This window comes from Notolepis coatsorum (genome assembly GCF_963971535.1).
Source record: "Notolepis coatsorum genome assembly, chromosome: 1".
NCBI lineage: Eukaryota > Metazoa > Chordata > Actinopteri > Aulopiformes > Paralepididae > Notolepis > Notolepis coatsorum.
The window spans coordinates 291112327-291124602 of NC_140165.1; the positions used below are offsets into that span (position 1 = coordinate 291112327).

Genomic DNA, 12276 nt, shown 5'->3' on the forward strand with positions numbered 1-12276 from the left:
CAAAATTACGCTACTCCCCATTCAGACCTCAGACTTATCCTTGGTAATAAGTTGCTCAAAGCCAGTTGCACCTGGGGAGGGGTTTCCCCCAAATGGAGGTGTCTCAAGATAGTCATATTCAGACTTTCAACTTAAGTTCATTTTGACATAAAGGTGGAATGGAGTGCTAAACTTTGCATCGGGCACAAACCCATTGTAAATCAGAATATGGATCTGTTTTACTCAGTTTTTTCAAACATTACCAACGTAAGGAAACTTTTTACAGCCAGAAAATATAGTAAGTAAAGTACTGTTAAAAACGTTACATGTAGTGTGTTCCTTGTGTCAAGAACTCAGTCAAACATCTAGAGAATGAAAACATGTCTCCATGGAACTCTTTATTTTCATACCAGTTCCACCAGGGGCACCGGGCCTTACTGCGTGTGTCTGCTGCGCTGCGCTGTGCTTCCTCATCATCACTTGTTGGATAAGCTGACGTTAGCTAACATGATGTAATTTTGACCTAAAAGAAAAGTTGGTATAAACCTTGACCAAATACTTGAGCATTTTTGCAAGTTGGTATAAACCTTGACCAAATACTTGAGCATTTTTGCATACAGGCCTAATTTAACACTTTGGGTGCCAAAAACAAGTTAAGTCGTTTCTGGGCCTAAGTCGTTCAGTGCCAAAAAACGACTTAAGTCGTTTCTGGGTCGCTTTTCCTTTTTTTCGATATTTGTATTCATTGACCACCTGGCCTGTTGTTACCATATGGAATGAGTCTGAGGTCCTCAAGTTGCAATACCGGCCGCATCCCGCTAGACGGCGGTATCGAACACCCTTTGTAACCTTGTATCTTCCCCTGTGGGACGGCCAAATGTCTCGGGTTTCATTTTTCCTTGTCGGCCGAGGTGAACGGTGGTCCCGGTTCCATTGACGCGCGTCAAATATCCCTGATCGATATGTTGTTGTGGATTATGCCATGGGCCAAATGGACATTGGATGTACCAGATGCCGATCAAACTATTGGAATATTATTTTTGGAATACTCCCGATCACAGGTAAGAACGATCTGACGTACATTTTAGCTTGATCCTGCAAATGCTTTCATACCAATCGGGCTGATAACCAGTTTTAATGTTCAATACGAATGCCGTTACTGACAATCAAATAATCAGACGACCCCCCCCCCCCCCCCCCCCCTTTCATTCATTCATGATGGAACATAATACCTATGATATAGATTTGATTTCGGGATAATAGCGTATACAGGCAACAAATGGCAACGTCTATATAGTGTAATTGACGTGTAGGGCTATAACTCAGCATTTCATGAATGACCTAGGCCGCTCTAAAACCATACTTATATTCACCACGGTATAACACGGGAATGTATGGATGGAAAATGTTATTCTTTTTCACATATTGAACGATAGATAGGTGATGTCAAATGGGCCATAGTATTGTATCCATAGCTATAATATAGAATATAGTTATAGCTCTACAAACAAGGTGATGGATCCCTATCTATCTAGTGGTGGCGTCGCTACAGACGGCTTCGTCTAATGGCTGGCACTGAAAGTGTTAAAGGTGTGATAGATAAAGTTCATCCACTAGATGTCGCACTAGAGCACCAGCATGTCAATTATTCAATCAGGTGCTTTCCACGTGGGGGGAAATGGGAAGTAGAGAGGGGATACAAGCATGCAACATGTAAACAACAACATTCATTTTGGACCCGCAAAAACGTTTACAATTATACATTCATTAACTCATTCTGTGCCAATCACGAAAAAAGTCGGGTTATCTCGCCAGCGATTGAGCACCAGAACCTGAGAAAAGTCGGGTTTTTTTTTCTTTTATTCGCTTTTAATATTCTATACAGTCTCACGGACCTTGATGTATCATTGGGACTCATTCTGAGACCTCGAGATTGCAATGCCGGCCGAATCCTGCTAGGTGGCAGTATCGCCTACCCTTTGAAACCGTATTTCACACTGTGTGTTACATTTTATATGGTCCGGGCGGAGAAATGGTACCCGGGCAAGTGAAAGGCTTCATTCGAGCCACTTGGAACTCGTCCAGCACACTTGATGCATAGTTTGTCCCATTTCATGTCAGGGACCCGATGGACATCAATACTGGAAATCGCGATCAGACAATTGGAATATTCATTTTGGAATACCTCCTAGCAAAGGTAAGGACTATATGACATCAATCCTACTTTGATCCTACAATGATTGCACATTGATCGCAACGATCATATGTCACATACTCCAAAACGTATGCCGTTGCTGGCGATCAGAGCATCACAAAACGACCCCCTCCCCCCCTTTGATGCCTTCATGATGAAACAATACCTATTATATACCTTTGGAAATAGTATCGTGTCCAGGCGAGCAACGCGAACGACTTTAGCAAAATGCACATAGCGCTCCATAACTCAGCTTCCAGGAATTAGCCCGGATCACTCTGAAACTATACAATATTCACCATGGGATAACACGCGAACGTATACATGAATACATTTACTCTTTTTTACATGTTGGACGAGAGATAGTGACTGTCAAATGAGCCATAGTATTGTCTCCATAGCTATAATATAGAATATATATATATATAGCTCTGCAAACATCGTCACGCACTGTGAAAATGCCTATCTTTTAAAGCGTGGCCCATTGACAGCAGGGATGGGGATACACGCTGGCACTGAATGAGTTAATGAATACTTTTTGGGTTGGGAAAGCAATACTTTTATTCAGCACCTTTCTAAAAACTCAGTGGATGTGTTATTATTATTTTCTTTAAATGATTACTCTATATAGTTTTTTTTTTATCTGTAGCACCTTTAAAGATTCAGTACAATCAAAATCGTGTTTTTCAATCTTGTTGCATTTTTTTACAAAGGTATGTTGACATAAAAGTATCCAAAATGTTAGAACTGTGAAAATGACTAAAGCCCTTTGAGGTCTATCCCCCTGGATATCAACAGAATCAAGCCATTTCAGATATCCAATCTGCCTCCTTTGAAATATTGCATAATACACAATGGCCCATCAGTCACATCTAGCTGCTCTGATTGGCCCATCAGTCACATCTAGCTGGTGCTCAACATAGTTCCTTACACTGAGTCCTTAACAGTCAAGCATCTATAGTGTCTAATGAACAGAAGGCCACGCCCTCAGCCTACTGAGAGTCGGTTGTACCAGAGACACTTAACAAATAACAAATCAAATAATACTTCTGAAGCTGAAAAAAAACATACTTGTGACATTAACAGTCCACAATGAGCAATTTATGACTGAATTAAAACATCATTGTAATGTATCTTTTAAAAATAAATGTCTCCTTTGCACTGGGGACACTATATTGTAGTGACTAGATTGCAGCGTATCAATAAACGACTTCTGCCTGAATGTTGTCTATCCCCATGAGATGACCATCATTAACCTATACAATGAAAATAAGAGCCTTCTTGTTTGCCCGTCTCTGAACACAGAGGTGATAGAAAGTGATAGGCTTTTTTACTCTCCAGTGTAACAGCTCGTAGCCTAGCTCTAGGGCTAATTGAGGTCATTGTAAACAGTGTTATCCTGGGTTCACCGCAAATAGGGAAATGCTTTAATTTCGCTATTACTTCATTCACTACAAATTAGCACAAAGGCAGAGTGTGTGAATCACCGGGTTTCACTCCATGGTTATCTCCCCGCGGGCACAGAGCTCGCTGAAGCATGGCATGACTGCATCCTGCAGAGGCAGGCCCCCCCAAGGGAAGTAGTGTGAAAACGGGGAGTCCCATGTCTCCGTATCTATTTCTTGTTTCGTTTGGCGGTGAGGCTTGTTTACATTTGCATTAAATTAAAGTAGTCTTTATTCCACCTCGTGAGCTCTCTGTCGCTGCCTATTCTAGTACATTGAGATCATCAAGAAAACAGCTAACCTACATGGCATTCTGATTCTGGAATATGTCATAGGATATGGGAATTTTTCTTGAAATTGATTATAGTGGAATTCACAAAGGAGATGATTGTGGACTTCAGGAGGTCGGGGGTCAAGGACTACAGCCCCCTCAGCATCGACGGGGCACCGGTTGAGAGAGTCAACAGCTTTAAGTACCTCGGAGCCTACATATCCGAGGACTTGACATGGACCACACACATTGACAGTGTTGTGAAGAAGGCACGACAACGCCTCTACTTCCTCAGGCGCCTAAGGAAGTTCCAAGTCAGCCAGAAGATCCTTAAGAACTTCTACTCATGTACAATAGAGAGCATCTTGACCGGCAACATCACCTCCTGGTTTGGGAATAGCACTGCACAAGACCGAAGCAGACTACAAAGAGTGACACGTTCAGCCGAACGCACAATTGGAGGGGGGCTCCCCACCCTCCAGAACATTTACTACAAGCGTTGCAAGGGCAAGGCTAAGAGAATCATTAAAGACTCCAGTCACCCGAACAACTGCCTCTTTGAACTGCTGCGGTCAGGCAAGCGATACCGGAGTCTCAAGGCGAGCACAGAAAGACTCAGAAGAAGCTTCTATCCCCAGGCCATCAGGCTGCTAAACGAACAATGAATGAACACTACACAACAACAACCACCAAACGCACATAGCACACACATCCACACGCACACACTCACTTTAAACAAACACACTGTAGCACCCACTCCACACACTTCATAGCACACACCCACTTTAAACAAACACACTGTAGCACCCACTCCCCACACTTTATATTTATGGATGAAGGATTGCACTACAACTCGTACACCTTACTGTAAATTGTACCTAAAATTGTACCTCATCCCATTTCTGCTTTGCACTAGATAGTACTGTACATTAGTACACTGCATAGTATTGTGTATTGTATATTATATGGTAACTCAGAACATTGTACATATGTCTATACCGAACACTGTGACCTCATTTTTCTTCTTCTAAATTCATGCTATATTATGTTATTATGTTATTTGATACTATCTTGTCTAGCACAGTCTCTGGAGCGTAACAGTAAGAAGCATTTTGTATGAAAGTATTCTGTACTTCTGTATGACAACTATTAAAGAACTTGAACTTGATAGAATTCAAGATAATGAGGAAATACGACACCTACACCACCCAGTAGCTCTTCGTCACGAGCAAACTTTCCTACCATCCTACCTATCATGAGCATTTAGACTTTCTCTTGAAATGCTTGCACCCGGGAACAAAACAAGAAATTGCTGTTAATTTTGCTCGCTAGGAAACTATTTACTACCGAATATTGCTAGCCAGACCCCCGCGATATTGTACCTCCTGAAGGACACTTTCTTGTTCCAAAGATACTGAATATGAAAACCCCTTTAACACTTGCAGTCTATCCCTGAAAAGTTCAGGACCATTTCCTGCACGGCGTCATGTGCGAATGGAAGCAGGGAATGATATACCTGAGGAATCCGTACCACCAATTTCCCACCTCAAGACAACAAGTCTATGACACCATTTTCGGGGGGAAAGAGCTGTAGTATTCAAATTACTTCTTAAACATGCCCTCCCTCCTCAGGTTGAGCCAATCAGCCTGCCTCCATTCATGTCTAAACAGCCAATCACATCGTCTTACCTTTCTCCCATCTTCCAATCCCGAATTTCCCCAAGGCTATCAATAAAGGAATATCTTATCTTATCTTATCTTACTCCTTGCGCTTTTTAAGCAGCGTCTTGACAGCTGTTCAGATGCACTGCTGTCATCGCGAAGATCTCTGGCTGATGCCCCCCTGCCGTACATACACACGCCAAATCAGCCTTCATAACATCATCCCATAAACCCATCATCATCGCCCTGTCTGGCTGTCAGTTGATAACTAAAAGCTCAAACTCTGTTCACTCACTCACATTGGAGGGACAAGCAAGTTATAGACACTTTCATGCGTAGCGCCTCACAAGAGATGTTTTGACAGCTGCAGATGTGACCATCTTGGATACTTGGATAACTTTCATACTTTTAAACAACTAAGTTGCTGCACGGTGGTGTAGTGGTTAACACTGTCGCCTCACAGCAAGAAGGTCCTGGGTTCGATTCCCACTTGGGGACTTGGTTGCTGGGTTGCCAGGTACCCAGGTGGGGTATCTCCTGCACCTTTCTGAGTGTAGTTTGCATGGTCTCCTCATCCTCGCAAGGGTTTGTCCTCCAGAAAAATAGATAAACCCAATGGAAATACATGCAGAACAGATCGCTAACACTGTCCCGTCCCTGACAAAGACAGACAGGAGCACTTCGATTGCCCCCCAGGTGTGCAACCCATGTCTGCTCCTGGCTGCCCTTGGGGGGAAGGACGACGGGATGGGTCAAGTGAAATGTAATCATCGACCCCCATGTGCAGGACGGAACATATTTGATGTCGGCTTGCCTAATCAAGCCATGCCGAGAGGAGGTCTATCAGCTTCTCTGATTCTAAGTGACAGTCTCCTACGTATGTTTGGTAACTAACTCTGATGTCTGATTGATTTATTTTTAGAGAGCCAGTGTTCTCTGTATCCATTTCTGGACACAGCAGCAGCTTGTGCCTCTCCTTCTGACGTTACATCATCAATCATGATTATAATGTGTTTATCATACATAACGTTAACTCACAGTTTTCTTAGCTCGCTACATTCACAAAACCTTCTAAATAAACTTGTTTTAGTTTTCGTGAAGAATAAAAAAGATTAACTCTGACGTCTGTAGTATAGAAATGTAAGAGGCTGAATCTGCTCTAAAAAGTTATTTTGGCCCATTGCCTATCTGTGATATACTGGCATTTCTGTGGCCTGTGTGAATAAGCACAAGATGGACAATTTTCAGAATGTAGCTGCATGAGTGAATAACGAAAGTTACTCTGAAAGGTTGTCCCAGTAACTTACCAGAAACCATGTGTGAAACGGGCTTAACGCAGTGCCAATAGACCACGTACGTGTTGCTGTCATCTTGATGCTTAGTTTTTTATCCACCTATGGCAAAAATGTATGCTGCTTTCCTTTCCCGTCATTTTGTCTGTTAAACTGCAACTGGCGTGAGAGGTAAAAGTGACATTTTACAAGAGGATTACATGTTTTGCTAACTAGCCTAATTTTAAGAACATTAATGACTGGATGTTGCACCGATGCTGGTGACATCGGGTGACCGGAACTGTGATGATTTTTTTGGGGATAGCAATTTAAAAAAAAATGCCACTTCTAAATTCTGAATCTATGTAAGAAGACCTTGCTCAAGCGAAAGAGCCTGCATGAAGCACAGATGAAGCTAGGATTATAATATAAAAATATTAAATCTATTAATAACCCGTTCATTTGTACCCTATACTTATACCCTATAGCTGCAGGAGATCCCAGAGAGACGAGAACAGACTTAACCCTTTCACTACCACAATACCAAAGGGTTAACCCTTTCACTGCGACAATACATAATGTTAACCCTTTCACTGCCACACAACAAAGGGCTAACCCTTTCACTACCACACTACAGAAGGTTAACCTTTCACTACCACACTACCGTCTGTAGTGTGGTAGTGAAAGGTTAACCTTCTATAGTGTGGTAGTGAAAGGGTTAAGATGTCTATTAGAGGAAAATGCAACTGTTCCTGTCTCCTAAGTTTGGCGGAACCTTTATACTTTTAATCTGCCGTTAACACTGTCTGTGAGATGATAGCTGAACAAGTCCAATATTTGCCTCTGTGATTATGGTCAAGAAGAAATAGCCACATTCGACCGAGACCTCTACATCGGGGTGAACAGAGCCCATGCTGCTCCAGTCTCCTAAGGTGGGGACACAGTAGTCACTGAAATACCTTGTGTCACCCACGGGTCTCATGTCATGTAGTGAAAACCACTTGGAGTAGTCTCCCTTTGCTTGTACCTTTTTCAACAAAACTCACTAAACGCCTGTACGTCATATCTCATGTAACGGAGGGTGGTGAGTGGTGATTTTCAACCTCATCTATTGATTTGTTTGTTTTCTGTAAGATGTGATCCTCTTGACAATCGTGCTAGTCACCTAGCCGCCAGTCACCCAGTGGGCGGGCTTCACTACACTTCCACTTCGCCTCCCTATATACAAGGCATGTGTAGTCCCTGATTAATATTCACACCTCTATGAAGTGTCTGAAGAGCGATCATGAAGTTAACCATCTGCTACGCTTGGCTTGAAACGTATAAGTAAGTGTTAGTTATAATATTGTAGATCAGATGTAAGGGTAATATCTCCTTAGTGCCAAAGTGCAAGTACTCTGTACTGTTCACGTTTTCCCTCTACCACTGTATCTATCTACTTTGTTTTGATTTGCATAAATATTCCAGTTTACTAATGTTGATTTCTATAAGTTTCCGCCTACTACATCTCTGTTTATCCTGTTGTAATATGGATCATGTCTCAGAGAGAGAAGAGGCAGTGCATGTTTATTATTTACACACATTTACAGATACGCAATTAACTAGGGATGTCCGATATTATCGGCCGACCGATATTATCGGCCGATATCGGCAGTAAAATGTGATATCGGAAAATATCGGTATCGGTTTAAAAAAAATAAAAAACAATAACAATATTTGTTATATATATATCCAGTGAAATTATTAGTTACCTGAAATTATTCAGTTTTTTGGACGGAGAAACCCTGCATATATCGGTATCGGTTGATATCGGTTGATATCGGTATCGGAAATTAAGAGTTGGACAATATCGGAATATCGGTATCGGTAAAAAAGCCAATATCGAGCATCCCTACAATTAACTCATTCAGCGCCAGCGTGTATCCCCATCCCTGTGGTCAATGGGCCACGCTTTAAAAGATAGGCATTTTCACGATGCGTCACGATGTTTGCAGAGCTATATCTATATTCTATATTATAGCTATGGAGACAATACTATGGCTCATTTGACAGTCACTATCTCTCGTCCAACATGTAAAAAAGAGTACATTTTTTCATGTGTACGTTGCGCGTGGGACAAACTATGCATGAAGTGTGCTGGACGCGTTCCAAGGGGCTCGAATGAAGCCTTTCACTTGCCCGGGTACCATTTATCCGCCCGGACCATATAAAATGTAACACACACTGTGAAATAAGGTTTCAAAGGGTAGGTGATACTGCCACCTAGCAGGATTTGGCCGGCATTGCAATCTCTGGGTCTCAGAATGAGTCCCAATGATACACTGAGGTCCGTGAGACTGTATAGAATAAAACAAATGTATAAAAGAAAAAACTATGAAAGCTATCGAAAACCCGACTATACTCGGGTTTTGGCGCTCAACGCATGGCGAGATAACCCAACTATAGTCGTGATTGGCCGTGAATGAGTTAAAGAGTGTCACTGTCTGCTCATCTTCACATTTTTGGGACGTTTGTAATAATCCAGTGTTAATTAGCAAACTGCTTGTTCTCGGACAGCTTGTCGGGAAGCAGGAGGTATAGGTACCATAAAGACATGCAGCATGTTAGGCAGGGACTACAGATGAAAACTAGCTCATTAGCTAATTATGGACATTTACATTGACGTGGAAACTGAAAATGTTGATTAATGTGCACTGTCCCTGGGTAAAAAATTTAGGAGAACACATGTTTCCTCTTTAGCAAAGGGCTTGAGCTCTACTGAAGCCTTGCGCTCTCCGCCTCTCGGTGAAAGGAAGGGAGACTGCGGAGCATCAAAATAACCAGACTATTGCTGTTTAATCGCCATCCTGGACCTCTGCCCCAATTAGCCGCAGCTCTAATGAGCTTAGAGAGATGGGTTGCAAGAGTTCTCCCTTTCATGTCCCTGCTCAGAACCCATTTAATAACCTGCCCGTGGTGAAATATACAGCGTGACGCATTGCTAGTAGTGTCAAGAAGTCCGGCTCTGCCTCTGGAGATCACAGGGCGTCGGACAGAAGAGCAGCGATGAGAAGCGTCCCTGATATCTGTGTTATTGATCTTACAGAGCCCCCCGAACCCCACTCCAGCCCCCCTCCTCCTCTCCAGTATTTCCCTTTCGCCGCTTGCCGCTGTTACCATGGTGACGAGAGGCTCTGGAATCACGGCCCTGAGCATCATTAGAGCCTGTGTCAAAAAGAAAAAAAGAAAGAGGCAATTCATGGCGACCATCCAAATGTGACTCGCCGTGTCCCTCCCCATTCTCAGCGGTGGCATCATGCCACAGCATGGCTTCTCCAGTGGACTGCGTCCGCACCTGACGACCACAGGAACGCCTGCCTGTGTGGAGCCTGCCAGTGACGAGCAATTAACAAAGTCTCCCGCATTACGGCTGCCATCCGATGGCTTCTAACGGCAACACGAGACCTAACGAGATTCCATCGCAGAGGGACCGGGGCTTCAGAATACTTTTTTATTTGCAACAGATTTATTCATGAAAGCAGACACTGCATGCGGGCAGATAGAGGAAGTCTCCTAATGTGGAGGAATCGTGTGTGTGTGCGTGTTTGTGTGTGTGCGTGTGTGTGTGTGTTGTGTCGGGGAGGTGGTGTTGTGTCGGGGAGGAGCTAGACGCTCTCTGTTTTGGCTCTATCCACCCCCAGCCCAGCTGATCACTGTGTCGAATCTGGTGTAAAAGGCTCTGTCTGGAATTCCTAACAGGCTCCAGGGTGCGTCTACCCCAGACTCCGTCCTCTGCTGCCGCCTGTCTGGCTTCAAAGAGTGAACACCACCACTCATCACTCTCTCTCTCTCTCTCTCTCTCTCTCTCTCTCTCTCTCTCTCTCTCTTCACGGGCAGCGGTCTCTCTGCACATTTATCTGGGCTGTGTGTATCTCCAATTCAAACTAGGGGGGGAGGGAATTAAAACAACAAAAAACAGCCCAAGGGAGAGGAGGAGGGTGGGACAAACCTGTACACATCCGGGGAGTCCTCACGGCACGAAACCAGTTAATACACGTCCTGCTCGGATCAAAACAAAGCGAGAGACGTTCAGCGTGAGATGATAATCAGGCGCACACTCTGCCTCTCGTAGACTCAGACTTTGGTGGTGAGTCACTCTCTCTGGGCCTACTGGTGTAAGAGTGTTAAAGTGCTTGGTCCACACATGTGCCAGGAGGTTGTGTGCATGCTCCCACCAACCAGCAGCTCTGGGAGCAGCGTGTTGTAGCTGCAGGGCCAGCTAAACCCAAAGCTCTTAATTTGACGTGATCCCCAATGTGTGTGTGTGTGTGCTAGCTTGTGATTGTGTGTGTGAATGTGATGTGTTTTTGTCTGTGTGCATGCATGTGTGTGTGTTTTTCTCTGCACGCATGCATGTGTGTGCGTGTGTGTGTTTCTCTCCTTCTGGGCTTCTATTGTGTGTGTGTGTGTGTGTGTCACTGTGTGTGCGTGTGTGTGTCACTGTGTGTGTGTGTGTGTGTGTGTGCACGCTCACTCCTCACAGAATAATGTCACGTCAACATCTGGCCTGTCAACTCCCTTTTGTACTTGTAAAAATTCCTAAAACCTTAAGGGAAATTTATTTCCTGTCAGCTCAATATCATATTTATTCATCTATTTATTTTTCCATCCACCTGTTTGTTTATTTATATATATAAAACACATTTTTGCTCCATTTTATTACAGGGCGCACACACACAAACCCACAATAGATTTTTTCCTCCCTGAAAAGATCATATTCGTGCTGGGCACAGCAATCAGAGAAAGAAAAGATGGAAATCGGAATTATGTATTGATTTTTCTGCTGAAATTGTTAAATAGTGAAGTAGGAGTTTAGAGCGTCTTGTGAGTTAAAACGGTGACGGGGTCGCCGAGGCAGAACACTGCACTACAGGTCATATCAGTAGCCAGTAGATTAGACAAGGGGGAAATTTAAGGGCCATGGGAATGAAAACAAACATCGAGGGTCTGGTTACACTGTTGGCCGTTTCCGCCCCAGTATCCCTCGTCCGTCGTCGGCATGTCTCTCGACAGCTCCCCCTGCGAGTCGCTCCGAGTGGGTGAAGGACCGCTTTGAGGAGTCCAGACGCGCGCTGTAGTTTCAGATCAGGACTCGCTCCGTTGCCTCTCCGTAGAGACGGATCACTTTCTGCTTGGACAGAGTGTCATTAGGACTCGTCAAGTGGATATTTCGTTGGGTAGAAGTGTAAAAAGAAAAAAATAACTCCATATGCTTAATGAATGGGCATCTGGCATGAAAAGTCCTTTTCCTGTGCTTCGTTCAATGCTGCCAGGAATTCACCGTCTCTGAATCCTGGAGGTGGTCTTATATAGAATCCGACTTCCCTTCTGCAGGTGAAGCGTGCCGCGCTGCGACCGTGCCAAATGCGTTATGTTATGCATTGATGATTTACAATGTTATGTGTTTTGTCATAG

The 12276-nt window shown here is 43.7% G+C and overlaps 1 protein-coding gene across 3 annotated transcripts in view; it reads left to right on the forward strand.

The window, feature by feature from the left end:
- The window catches only part of arhgap42b (Rho GTPase activating protein 42b), a 203276-nt gene that overhangs the window by 125579 nt on the left and 65421 nt on the right, over positions 1 to 12276 (forward strand). The gene's annotated exons all lie outside the window — the stretch shown is intronic.